This window comes from Lactuca virosa, chromosome 9 (genome assembly GCF_052849685.1).
Source record: "Lactuca virosa cultivar CGN04683 chromosome 9, Lactuca_virosa_CGN04683_v6, whole genome shotgun sequence".
NCBI classification, from domain to species: Eukaryota; Viridiplantae; Streptophyta; class Magnoliopsida; order Asterales; family Asteraceae; genus Lactuca; species Lactuca virosa.
Window position 1 is genome coordinate 173158509 of NC_136434.1, and position 12092 is coordinate 173170600.

A 12092-nucleotide genomic window follows, 5' to 3' on the forward strand; every position below is an offset into this window, starting at 1 on the left:
GTGTGCGGTTTTCTTTTCGATTCTAATTCTTTCTTTGAAAAAAAAAAGAGCATTGATATTTATTCACGTAAACTACATGTTTTGTTGGTTTAATACGAGCGATAATTGTTATATTTTAAGCTTTACTGACAACAAAATATTACCTGTACGTAGATGAAGAAGTCTACGGTCTTAAATCAGTCTTAAATCTCTCCTGGATCGATCCGTTGAGGTGCAAGAAATTCCAAAAAACGTTGGCTGTCTATATTAACCTGCAACACAAGCTTACATGCAAAGCTACCAACAATATGTACAAAAGGAGAGATATTGGCACGGCTCAATCAAAATCACTAAGGTAATTAATGGTTAACTTTGTGTTTAGATTGAGCCGCACAATATCTCTTTCATTTCATAATACCTAGTATACTGAGAGAGAGAGAGAGAGAGAGAGAGAGAGAGAGAGAGAGAGAGAGAGAGAGAGAGAGAGAGAGAGAGAGAGAGAGAGAGAGAGAGAGAGAGAGAGAGAGAGAGAGAGAGAGAGAGAGAGAGAGAGAGAGAGAGAGAGAGAGAGAGAGAGAGAGATTTTTCTGCTGTTTATAAAAAAAAGGTTTTTGTATTGCGTACATGATGTACCTATATATCTAATTCTTTACTTGTATATAAACAAAAAAAGGGTTTGTGTATTGGATACATGACAGTTTACCTATATATCTAACTCTTAACTTACTTGTATCTAAAAACTGATCCCACCAACCATTGCCATTGCTTTTGGTGCCAAATACTGATAGAAAATCTTGTTTGGTTCGTATTTGTTCTCGTCCCACAATATATCTATAAATTAGGCATGTATTCGCGGTTATATAAAATAAAATTATATGGTTAAAATAATGTTTTTTTTTCCTGTTAAAAATGGTTTTTAAGCCTCTTAATAATATTTTTATTTTATAGTCCATGTTTTTTTTCTTTTATATAAAAAACTTCCATATAAAGTTAAGGATCTCTAAAAAAATCTTTGGGTATATATAAAAACTAGATTATAACCCGCGTTAAACGCGGGGGAACACATATCACTTGTAGTAAGGAGCACCCAAGATTTATATTGGTTCTATTCGGTGTTGTTTTAATATAAGTGTTTTACTCTTTCATTTGTTTAACCCCCCATCCATCTATCGAACCTCCTTTGCATCCTCACTCAAGATGCAAAAGCACTAAATATTAGTGTTGATTTGCGACACCAGAAAAATAACATAAACAGTTAAGAAGGTATACAATTGACAAAGTAAAATAACCTAAACAGTTAAGAATGCACATCAATAATTTTGAAAATGGAAAAAATGAAGTTAGTGTCCATCTCAAAAATCACTACACGAATGGTCAAGTTACTAATTATAACCTTCCTAAATTCAAAAAGAAAGAAAGAAAGTAAGTTGCTATTAACATGCATATTAATTCAAAAGTAGCAATAAGATCACCCCAAACCCCCCCCCCCCCTCCCAAAAAAAAAAAACTCTCAACCACAGTAACATACACATTAAAACATTAACATAAGCACACCATGTTTAATAAAAGGGATGAAAATGACATTATTTAAAAGAAAAATAGATATCGACAATCATGTTTTAACTTTTTATCATATTTGGAATACGGTTAAAATAATCATTTTGAACATTTTCAACAACTTAGAGTTAAATTGCTAAACAAATTCCATTTTCCTTCTAATAGCATCAGACTTTTAAAGTACAATGTTAGAATTGGGTAAAACAATGTAATTTATTCAAAGTACAATTGTTATTTTAACATTATCTTCCAAAATTAAAATAAAAATAAAAATAAAAATAAAAATAAAAATAAAAATAAACTTATTTTGTTTTATAGCAAGAAACAGTAAAAGTCGATGTATTTTTTTTTTCAAAACAATAGCAACATGAACCATTCACATCAATAATAAGTTTATTACAATGAATTTTCAAAGTATTTCGGGTCATGCTAAGTGGGATTCATCACAGAGATATAACTAAAGAAGAAAGTGGTATAATAACATATGATGCCATAATAAGGAAAAAATGAAAGTACAATTAGTATAAAAGAAAATGGTAAAATTGTCATTAACCGTAATTAAGACTATTCAAGGAAAGAATTTGTTCATTTGATACAATATATCATCGGATGACTGTGTCATGAAATCTAGTACCTCATGATTCCTAAAAGTAAAAAAAGAAAGAAGCAAATCTCACGGCCACAAACTCTACAAATATATCAACACCATCTTTAATAGTCATCACTTTCTTCCATTTGCGATCTTTTACATCCTCTACACAACACAAGAAAATACACATTCACCATCTTTAATCATTACATTTGACTTACTACTCTTGAAATGTAAAACATTTTTATATTGAAATATATGTATAATGAGGGTATTTTAGTCGACATGAAATTAAATGAAATTGAATTGAAATGTAGGCTTAAATTGAATTACATCCATTTGGCAACCAAAAACGCCTGAAATTCCACCTACCCTTAGAAATGTTGAAATCCATCCTGAATGAAAATCGTAGTGGTGACAGAACTGAATTCCATCGATTTGGCAACCAAAACCAACCATGGAATGGAATCCATCATTCCAATTCCATTGGATTCTGTCGGAAATCAACGAGCCAAACATGTGCATACCTGATCCAAGACAAAAAGTAACATCTTAAAACAAATTATAACATCTTTTCAAATACCACAGAACAATTAGTAATATCGACCCATATACCTAATATGTACAACAATTTAGTCATAGTACAACGGTGTAAATGCGTAATCCTTAAATAATCATATTGCTTGCACATCTGGTAAAAAGAGTGGAAATGAAAGCATATTGCTTAAGTAATTACTTGCAAAGTCACTAAGTATAACATGAGTTCATACAGATTTGTATTACCATTTGAATCCTTATTGGGAACTATAAAGAAGATTTCATCTCAAAGTTGGAACCACCAACTATAAGGCTCATTTCCTCTTATATTTGTATGAATTTTGACCCATTTGCAAGTGTTCCCTAGTGTGATTACAAAAACAGAGTAAAAGAAGAGACTTTTACTACCTGAGATAAAATAAATGGAAAAGTCTTTGGGATTACAACAATTGCTTTGAAGTTGTCTGGAGCAACGTTTGGACTTTTGTCATGCTTCTTTTTTAATGATGTTGCCTGCTAGTCCTACTTGTAGAATACAACGACCTACAATTAAACCGAAATCATGATGAGATAAAATAATAAAAATATTGATTTTAAGAAATTTACAAAGGATAATTCTACACTGTTTTTTGAGTTTCCAAGAAGCTCATTATAAACAAAAATAGTCAAAGAAGTCATGGATTAAAAATTTGAATATATATTGCCTTTTATAAAATTATCTTTCTTATTTCAACTTTAAGTTAATTTACATGTCAAAGTGAGACAATAGTAATATAGCAAATATAAAAGAAACATATATCATTCCAATTTAAGTTAATTAACCTATATATCACGTATAATTAAGGTATGGAAATCAATAATTCTATCATGGAATACAAACCTATTCCTGGTTCTTACATGCAGGTTTTCCGATTTTCCTTGGAATCAAATCGAAAACCGAAGGACCGAAATTCATTATATTGAAGAACCATCATCGGACCTACTAACGGTATGCGGTTCGGTTCGTCCCCGGTCCATGATCGATTCTGAGTGCTTAATGCTTCATATTGTAAACAGTTTTATTACCTTCTTGCTTTTCCATCACCAACCCAACAATGGACCACATGTTGGTCAATATAAACCCCCAGAATATGATTGAACCCAAAATCATCCGACCAAAAAGAACATTAAATTATTGTCATTTAATATAAAATATGATACTACATGGAATTAATATCATTTACCCAACCCAACATACTTTGATTAAAAAATGACCATTTTGCCCCTTGGTCATACAGAAATAGCCACACACACATACACACACACACACACACATACAGAGAGATGGTGTCAATGATGTAAGAACATAGGAAAACTCTACTGAAAATTGAAGGAATGGTTCCAATTTACATTAGGTATGAATGTTAAGTGCAATTTTTTTCACATGGAAATCCAAATATGAATACCACAAGGATTTAATTGCATTATAATTAGTATAAATACATATTGTAATTAATCAACTATTCTTTCATTTACTGTCAGTCAATTGAAAAAAAAAATTATAAAGAAAGAACAACGGATTGACTTTTAGAAAGAAATGGATTCTTTTGAACAACAGCTTGACTTTTAGAAAGAAGTGTCTAATGAAAGAAAACTTGAGATTCTGTAATCAATTGTTGAGAAAAATGGAGAAATAATAATAATGTTGAAAATGTGAAATGTTAAAATGTATGAAATGAAATCAATACATGGAGAATTTGGGTTTGGTGTTTTCAAATACTTGTTCAGCAATAACTGCTCCATTTCCATTTGCCTTTTTAATCTCCATATGAGCCTTTTGATAAAATCCAGTGCCTCTTAATGCATTTACAATGAAATCATCAAACCCAATTGCAATTGCTACTTATGCTTTTGCCCCATAAACCAACCTCTGCATTCACACAAATAAACTAAATAACGGACATGTTTTTGGATTTTAGGGGTAAAATGGTCATTTACACTCTTTGTTAAAGCAGAACGTAAAAGGTTGTAGTGTTGTAACTTGACTCTCATTTTTAGACAAAAGGGTAAAGATGTCATTTGGATTAGAGAGGAAAATGCACCTTGATTCTTGAAAGATAAATGGCACCAAAGCACATAGGACAGGGCTCACAAGAGGCATAAATCTCATAATAAGAGAGCTCAATTTGGTTGAGTTTTTTACATGCCTGGAATACATGGTGTAAAAATAATAATTAGTAAAAAACTATCTAGCAATGATAAAAAAAATACTAAATTCACAAACTGTGAAAGTTTGACCTTTGAAAGTAATATTTATCAACCACACATTAACAAAAGAGGGTTATTCAAGAAATGGCTTAAAGGGTATATTCGTCATTTTGTAAAAATTGAAATTTCAGCGGAATAACCAGAAGACACCAGACTAAGCACAAGTATTTTGATATGAGTGATATTGATTTAAAGAAGATAAGGAATGCTGGAGCCTGTCATTTTAATTATGCGTATTTGTCCAAGGGGTATTTTGGTCACATTGTGGATGGTATTCTTTTCATTGAGCTTATCCGCTTCATGTCGCTATTCCGGACGCTCATACAGGGGCATTTTCATCAGAATTTTAATAGAATTCTTTTATATTCTATTGCATTTTCTTGTTATATTCCTGGTTTTTGGAAATTAAAGATCACTGCTTATTCCCTTTGGTTTGCTTCTCTACTAATTTTGGAATCAAGCTTCTAGTCCAAAGCATGAAACCCATGACAATGAGCCAGAGACCTTGGAAGAGTACGCTAATGGACCTTATGAAGCTAACTATGAAGCTTTTCTGGTAGAGAATGCCCATAAGGGTAGTGATAAAAGATATAAGAATTACTCTTTCTTCTTTGGAAATCTACCATTTTTCCATGTGCAGCTACAATTGCAGCTTCTCGGGCCTGCATCCAAATTTAACGATAAAAAAAGCAATAATGGAATAAAAAGAGTACCCAAATAATCCTTCTTAAACTGAAAGTGAAACACATTAAGATTACAACATGATGTATGTCGCTTTGCAAGTGACGACGTCGTTCCAGAAGCTTTCCGATTGTGTGTTGCCATCGACATCACTCAATACATCAAGAAACCCAGAAAAGAAAAGAAAGAAGAAAGGAACCCTAGAAACAAAACCCTAAAATTCAACGGCGCTTTGTGAATGCCCCGAGCTTCATCATCAACAGGAGGATCATGACTGGAGAAATCAATCCATTGAGGAGCGTTAATGTCTTCATAAAGTATGTCCTTTTCGAACTTCGAATCCTTCCAATCGATCACAACTACATCCATTGATGGATTAGAGAGAGAAAGAGAAAAAGAAGAAGAAAATGACTTCATGTCGATATACGCTCTTGATTAGAATGAAATTAGGATTAGGAATGAAAAGTAAAAAGGAAGTTACCGTGCGTATTTTGGTCTATATGTCAGCAAAACGTATTTTGGTCTAGGATGATGTCAACAAAATAATCCAAAGGTGGAGATCTAAAGTGTGAAATATAATCAAGGGTCCTTGTTTCTTCATTTTAGAATTTAAGGTTCTTTTTTAATAATATTTAGAGATAGACCGCCACCTTACGAATGTATTATTATACTTTAGCTACATAAGAAAAACAAAAAAAATATATTAACTTTTAGAAACCGTACAACCCTATTATTATTATTATTATTATTATTGTATATTTGGATGGATTTTGTAGTTATACATATGTTCTGCATTTGTTTAGCTTCATTGTAACCATTGCATATATGATATGATTTTGATGTCATTTTATTAATATGAAAATACATCATCTTTCATAATACTAAATTAAATGGGTATATACACTTTGTAGAACGAAATATTATAAAAGTTAATCTTTTAAGTTATAAAAAATGATGACTTTTAACATTTTAAATAATAGTTGACGTTGATTGATAAAATTTAAGTGCATGATAATTTTTTCATTTTTAAAATTTATAATATATTATCATTTTGTTTTTAAAAGTTAAATAAGTAAAAAAAATTAGATTCGCCCAAAATACTCGAGTAAAGAAAATTTTCAAATATCAACTAAGATTTAAATTGAGTTTAGTCGCATAAAGTTCGATGATCAGTCTTATATAACATACATTATTTTAGAATCGATATCATCAACTACCCTTTAACGGTATATTTGAAGTTTTTAGATTTTTAATGACAATGACCTTATTTAATACATATATTTATTTATAGGTACAAAGTTCAACATGTTCTTTAACTAATAAACACAATTCAAGTACGAATATTAAAAAGTAACACTAATAAAAGAATTATATATAACTAGAGTCAAACATACGTTTAAACCATAATTATTGGTCGTTAAAAAATTTGGTTTTAACTGATTTTATATTATCATATAATACAAATTATTGTATAATTTTATATCAAATTAGTATAAAATTTTATATGTTACAGATAATGACAACAAAGTAATTACTTTTAATCAAACTTATATTTATATTTATAACTATATTATTTGTGGTTAAAATTAAATCATTTATATTTTTCAATATTAACTTGATTTTTTTTATTTATTAAATTTCATAGTTAATGTAAAAAAATAACCTTATATACTCTTTATTGTTTATGTTTATTAAGTTCTAAGAGATAAAGTTATAAATACTTTAAACATGTTTGGACTATATTAAATCAACATTCTATTTAATTTTTATTAGTAGTTGAAAACTTTAATAAGGTGTATTAATTTAGAATGAAGTTAAATAATATAGTGGTTTCAAATCAATTTAATAAAAGATAACTTATTTATCTTTAACCACATTAAAAGTTAAAAAGAATGATCTCTTTTATAATATTTATAGTTAGAAGTCATTAAATTTTTTTAGTTTTAATTGATTTTATATTATCATATACTTTAAATTATAAAAAATTATATTAAATTAGTATAAAACTATAGATAATGACAATAATATAATTATTTCTAATCAAACTTATATTTATATTTATATCTATATCCTGGTTAAAGTTAAAATCATTTATATTTGACAATAATAACTTGAATTTTTTTTATTAACTTCCATACTAATGTAAAAATTTTTAATTATATTTCTTGTTTATGTTTATTAAGTTCCAATAGATAAAGTTATAAATAATTTGTAAATGATTAAGTCTATATTAAATCAACATTATATTTGGTTTTCATTAATAGTTGAAAACTATAATAAGGTGTATTAATTAAGAAGGAAGTTGAATAGTATGGTGGTTTCAAATCAATGTAGTAAAAGATAAATTATTTATATTTAAGAACATTAAAAGTTGAAAAGAATGATCTCCTTTATTTATATCTATATTTATATCTATATCTACTTATAAAAGAGGTATTTTTGCTTGCACCACATGAATTTAAAAGCTCCATAACATTTCAATTTCATTTTAATAATTATTATAAATTGGTTAATAATGTTAAATTAATGCAAAAGCTAAATTATAATCATAAATTAATTAAACTATAATTTTTAAAATATCATATTTTACTTCTATTTATAAAATGATGACTTTAACTTTTTAACATATTATAGTCAACTTATTAGTTTAGATATTGTTGTATGTGAACAATTGTCATTTTTTTAAAGTCACAAATTTTGTATAATTTATGATTTTATGCAAAATAGATAAATTGTTATTTTCAATATAATGTTAAACGGTTAACTTAAATCAAAATTTTAGTTAAAAAATCGAGAGACTATTTTATAAATAGCTAGAAGTTATAAATTATATTGTTAAACCTAAATTGTAATCTAAAACTAATAAAAAAACCATGAAACTATTTTTTTAATCATTAAGAATTTTCAAATAAGTAGCTTAAAAGCAACACACAATAAGAATAGTTAAAAATAATATTATATAAAAAGTTATAATGTTATCTTTAAAAACAAAAACAATGTTTATTGTTTTAAATAATTACAATCAAACAAACTAACAATATTCATTAAATAAATTTTTAAAAAATTATATTTATGGAACCAAATTAAAATAAGTAAGAGTTTCCACATACGTTGTTTTAAATAAAAATAAAAATAAAAATATTTAAAAGTAACATTATATAAAAAAATTATACTGTTAACTTTAAAAACAAAAACAATGTGTGATATTTTAAATAATTACAATGATAGAAATTAAAATTTTAAATAAATAAACATTTTAAAACTAATAAATCATAACAACAACTATAAATATCATTCAAACATATATTTTATTTAATTTTATTTATAAGTAATATGTAGATAGAGGTCATTGAGACAATTGAGATAATAGAATTCTAAAAGATGTTTATATTATCATATATAATTCAAAACAAAAAATCTTTATACCAACTTAATATACGATTTATTATGTAAGAGCTAACAACAATATCTTTGATATATTTAAAAAACATTTGTAAAGATTTCAAATATATTGCTGTATTCTGCGCAACGCATGAGTATTTGATATTGCCATATTTATACATATTTTTAGGCGATAATTATTTACATTTTTACTAATAATTTGGTTATTTGCATAGAATAATGGTACTTATAAGCTAAAATTATATTTTGCAGCCAAATAGAAGCATTTTCGAAGATAGGGACTGAAATTGACAAAACATGGAACTTTGGAGGCTTGAGGGAAAGAAGAATGGAAAATTCAGCAAATGACGTACTCACGGCGTGAATAGTTCATGACTCACGACGTGAGTGGAGAATTCTAGAAGATATGCATCCGGGTGGAAGAATCCTTGTCGAACACGAAATTGTCATATTCACGACGTGATACTTATCGACTCACGACGTGAATCCGGCAAATCCAGAAAGTATATAAACTCTTGGCCATTACGAATTGGGAACTTTTTGGCTGATAGAAGGAAGACTTGGAGACGATTTTCAGAGGAGAAAAAGTTCTGGAATACAGTTCACACCAAAGGAAGAGAGAGTACATAATTCATTCGATTGTTTGGTACTTTGACATGTTTATTACTTTGAATATGACTTATACTTGTTTGATTGCTGCTATGAGTAGCTGAATCCAGCTACTCCTGTTTAGCTAGATGAAGCTTATGACATATGGTTTAGTTTAATTTATCATGGATTGTTAGTTGGTAATTTGCTTGTGTTCGATTTGTTACTACCTAGCATGTTAATAATTGTGTCTTTAGTTGCTTGAATTCATGTTCTGTGTAGTTAGTGAACATTAAACTGCATGGACTTGCTAACCTAGTGATTTAGTGAACACTAAATTGCTAGAGCTAGGATCGACCAAAATCTTAGATAGTAATTAAAGTAAATAAATTTAGTTGTGCTAGAGAACATAAATTATGACCATAATTGTGTTTGCATAATAAATCTTACATAGCATACCCATAATCTATAACTGGTTCTGTGTTTGATTGTGTGTGGCCATGGATAGTTTTACATGAATTAGTCAAATATTAGTAAATTTGGACTTAAATTGCTAATAATATAATATTTGGTGACCAACTTGATAATCCATAATTGTTAACTAACCATAAGGAAGAAGTGGATTCGAACTAAATAGGAGTGTTTTTAGTAATTGATTGAATTTGAGTAAAGTTCGTCTGATCTTGTAAAATCAGATAAAACCCTTTTAAACTGTTAATAATTAGGTTAATTTAGTAGTAAGTAGATTAATTAGTTAACACCGTTCCCTGTGATCGACACCCGACTTACCCAACTATTCTATAATTCGACTAGGTACACTGCCTAGGTGCATTTTAGTTAGTTAAGTTAGTTAGGTTATACATTATAAGATTAGTGGGTACTTTTGTGCACATCAAGTTTTTGGCGCCGTTGCCGGGGAACGGCTTAGTAATTGCTAATTTATTTGCATTAAATTAATCGATCATTTTTGTGGGATAAAACCTGCAAAGAGTTATTTTTCAGTTTAAATTTTTTCTGCATTACAGAACTCACGTCGTGAGCTTTACAGGCTCACGACGTGAATCCTGTGATCCTCGTTTACTTAGTTTTAGTTTGTCTTTCTTAGTTCAGTTTTATGTTTTTGTTTATTTTGTTTATCTTGCAGGAGTTCATGACCAGAGGCTCTAACACACCTTTGGTGCCACCTCTTGAAGATCCAGAGTCTGCCCTTCACAAGAACAAAGATAAGAACGTGAAAGAAGATTAAACACCCAAGAAGACACCCTTACAAGAACTAAGTCAGTGTTCTCAAAGAAGTCGGGGAAGAAAACGGGAGAGTCGAGTTCATCTTCAAAGGACAAGAGCAAAGTTGAAAACTTAGATCAAATACCTTTCCCAACCGAATCCGAATACGACTCCGAGACTGAGTTTGGACTTTATACGAGTGAAACCGAGAACGAGCCAAGAAACGAGATGGCAAACATTGAAGAAATGTCAATGGGAGCTTACAAGAAGCGAATTCGTGAAGATGTTGGTCCAGGTTTAGTACAACCAGCGATACCTGCCACTGCCACATTCGAGATGAAGGGACATATCCTCACTGCACTAAAGGATATCCCATTTTATGGGAAGGATCATGAGGATGCATTTAAGCATCTAGATGAAGTCAACGACATTGCTGACTATTTCAATGTCCCGAATGTTAACAGAGACATCATCTTACTAAGGATGCTACAAGTCACTTTCAAGGGAGCTGCAAAAGACTGGTTGAAAGCACTTTCTCCGGGTACAATCACTACTTGGGCTCAAATGCGCGAGAAATTTCTAGATCAGTTTTGCCCACCTTCCAAGATAGCTAAACTCAAGAAGGCAATAGCCAACTTTGAGCAACAGCCGGGGGAGTCACTATACGAAGCTTGGGAACGCTACAAGGGGTTGTTAAGGAATTGTCCTCAACATGATCTCAATGTTCAACAAGAGATGTCTATTTTCTATGATGGGGTCAATGTAATGACAATACAACTCCTTGATTCTCAAGGCCCATTGACAAAGAATAATCCAAGGGAGGTCAAGGAGTTAGTTGAAGAATTTGCAAGACACTCTCGTGAGTACCACAACCCAAGACAAGATGGAGCAAAAGGCAGTGGGGGTGCACATTCTGATGAGATGGCTGCTATGATGACGATGCTCAATACTATGGACCGGAGATTGACACAAATGGACCAATCAATTCATGCAATTAAAGTTGGGTGTGAACGATGCAATGGACCACACTTGACTAAAGATTGCAACTTGGATGAGTATGGGAACAAAAGGGCTCAAGTTTGCTACTCGAGTGGGGATAAGTATGATGAGGATTGGAGAAAACCAAAGAAAGAGTGGCTGCCATATGATGAATACAAGAAGCAAAAGGAAGAGAAATTTAAACAGACAGGCCGAGGCTTCTATCAAAAAGAGCAACCACCAGCCGAAAACAAAGTAAACTTGGAAAATATTTTGACCCGATTTATGGAAGCATCTGAGAAAAGGCATG

The 12092-nt window shown here is 30.1% G+C and overlaps 1 non-coding gene across 1 annotated transcript; it reads right to left on the reverse strand.

Moving 5' to 3' along the window:
* Positions 1 to 11416: 11416 nt before the first annotated feature.
* Positions 11417 to 11523, reverse strand: LOC145141647 (small nucleolar RNA R71). The gene has a single exon (XR_013722841.1). It is a non-coding gene; the product is annotated as a small nucleolar RNA R71 (small nucleolar RNA).
* Between the last annotated feature and the right edge of the window lie 569 nt (positions 11524 to 12092).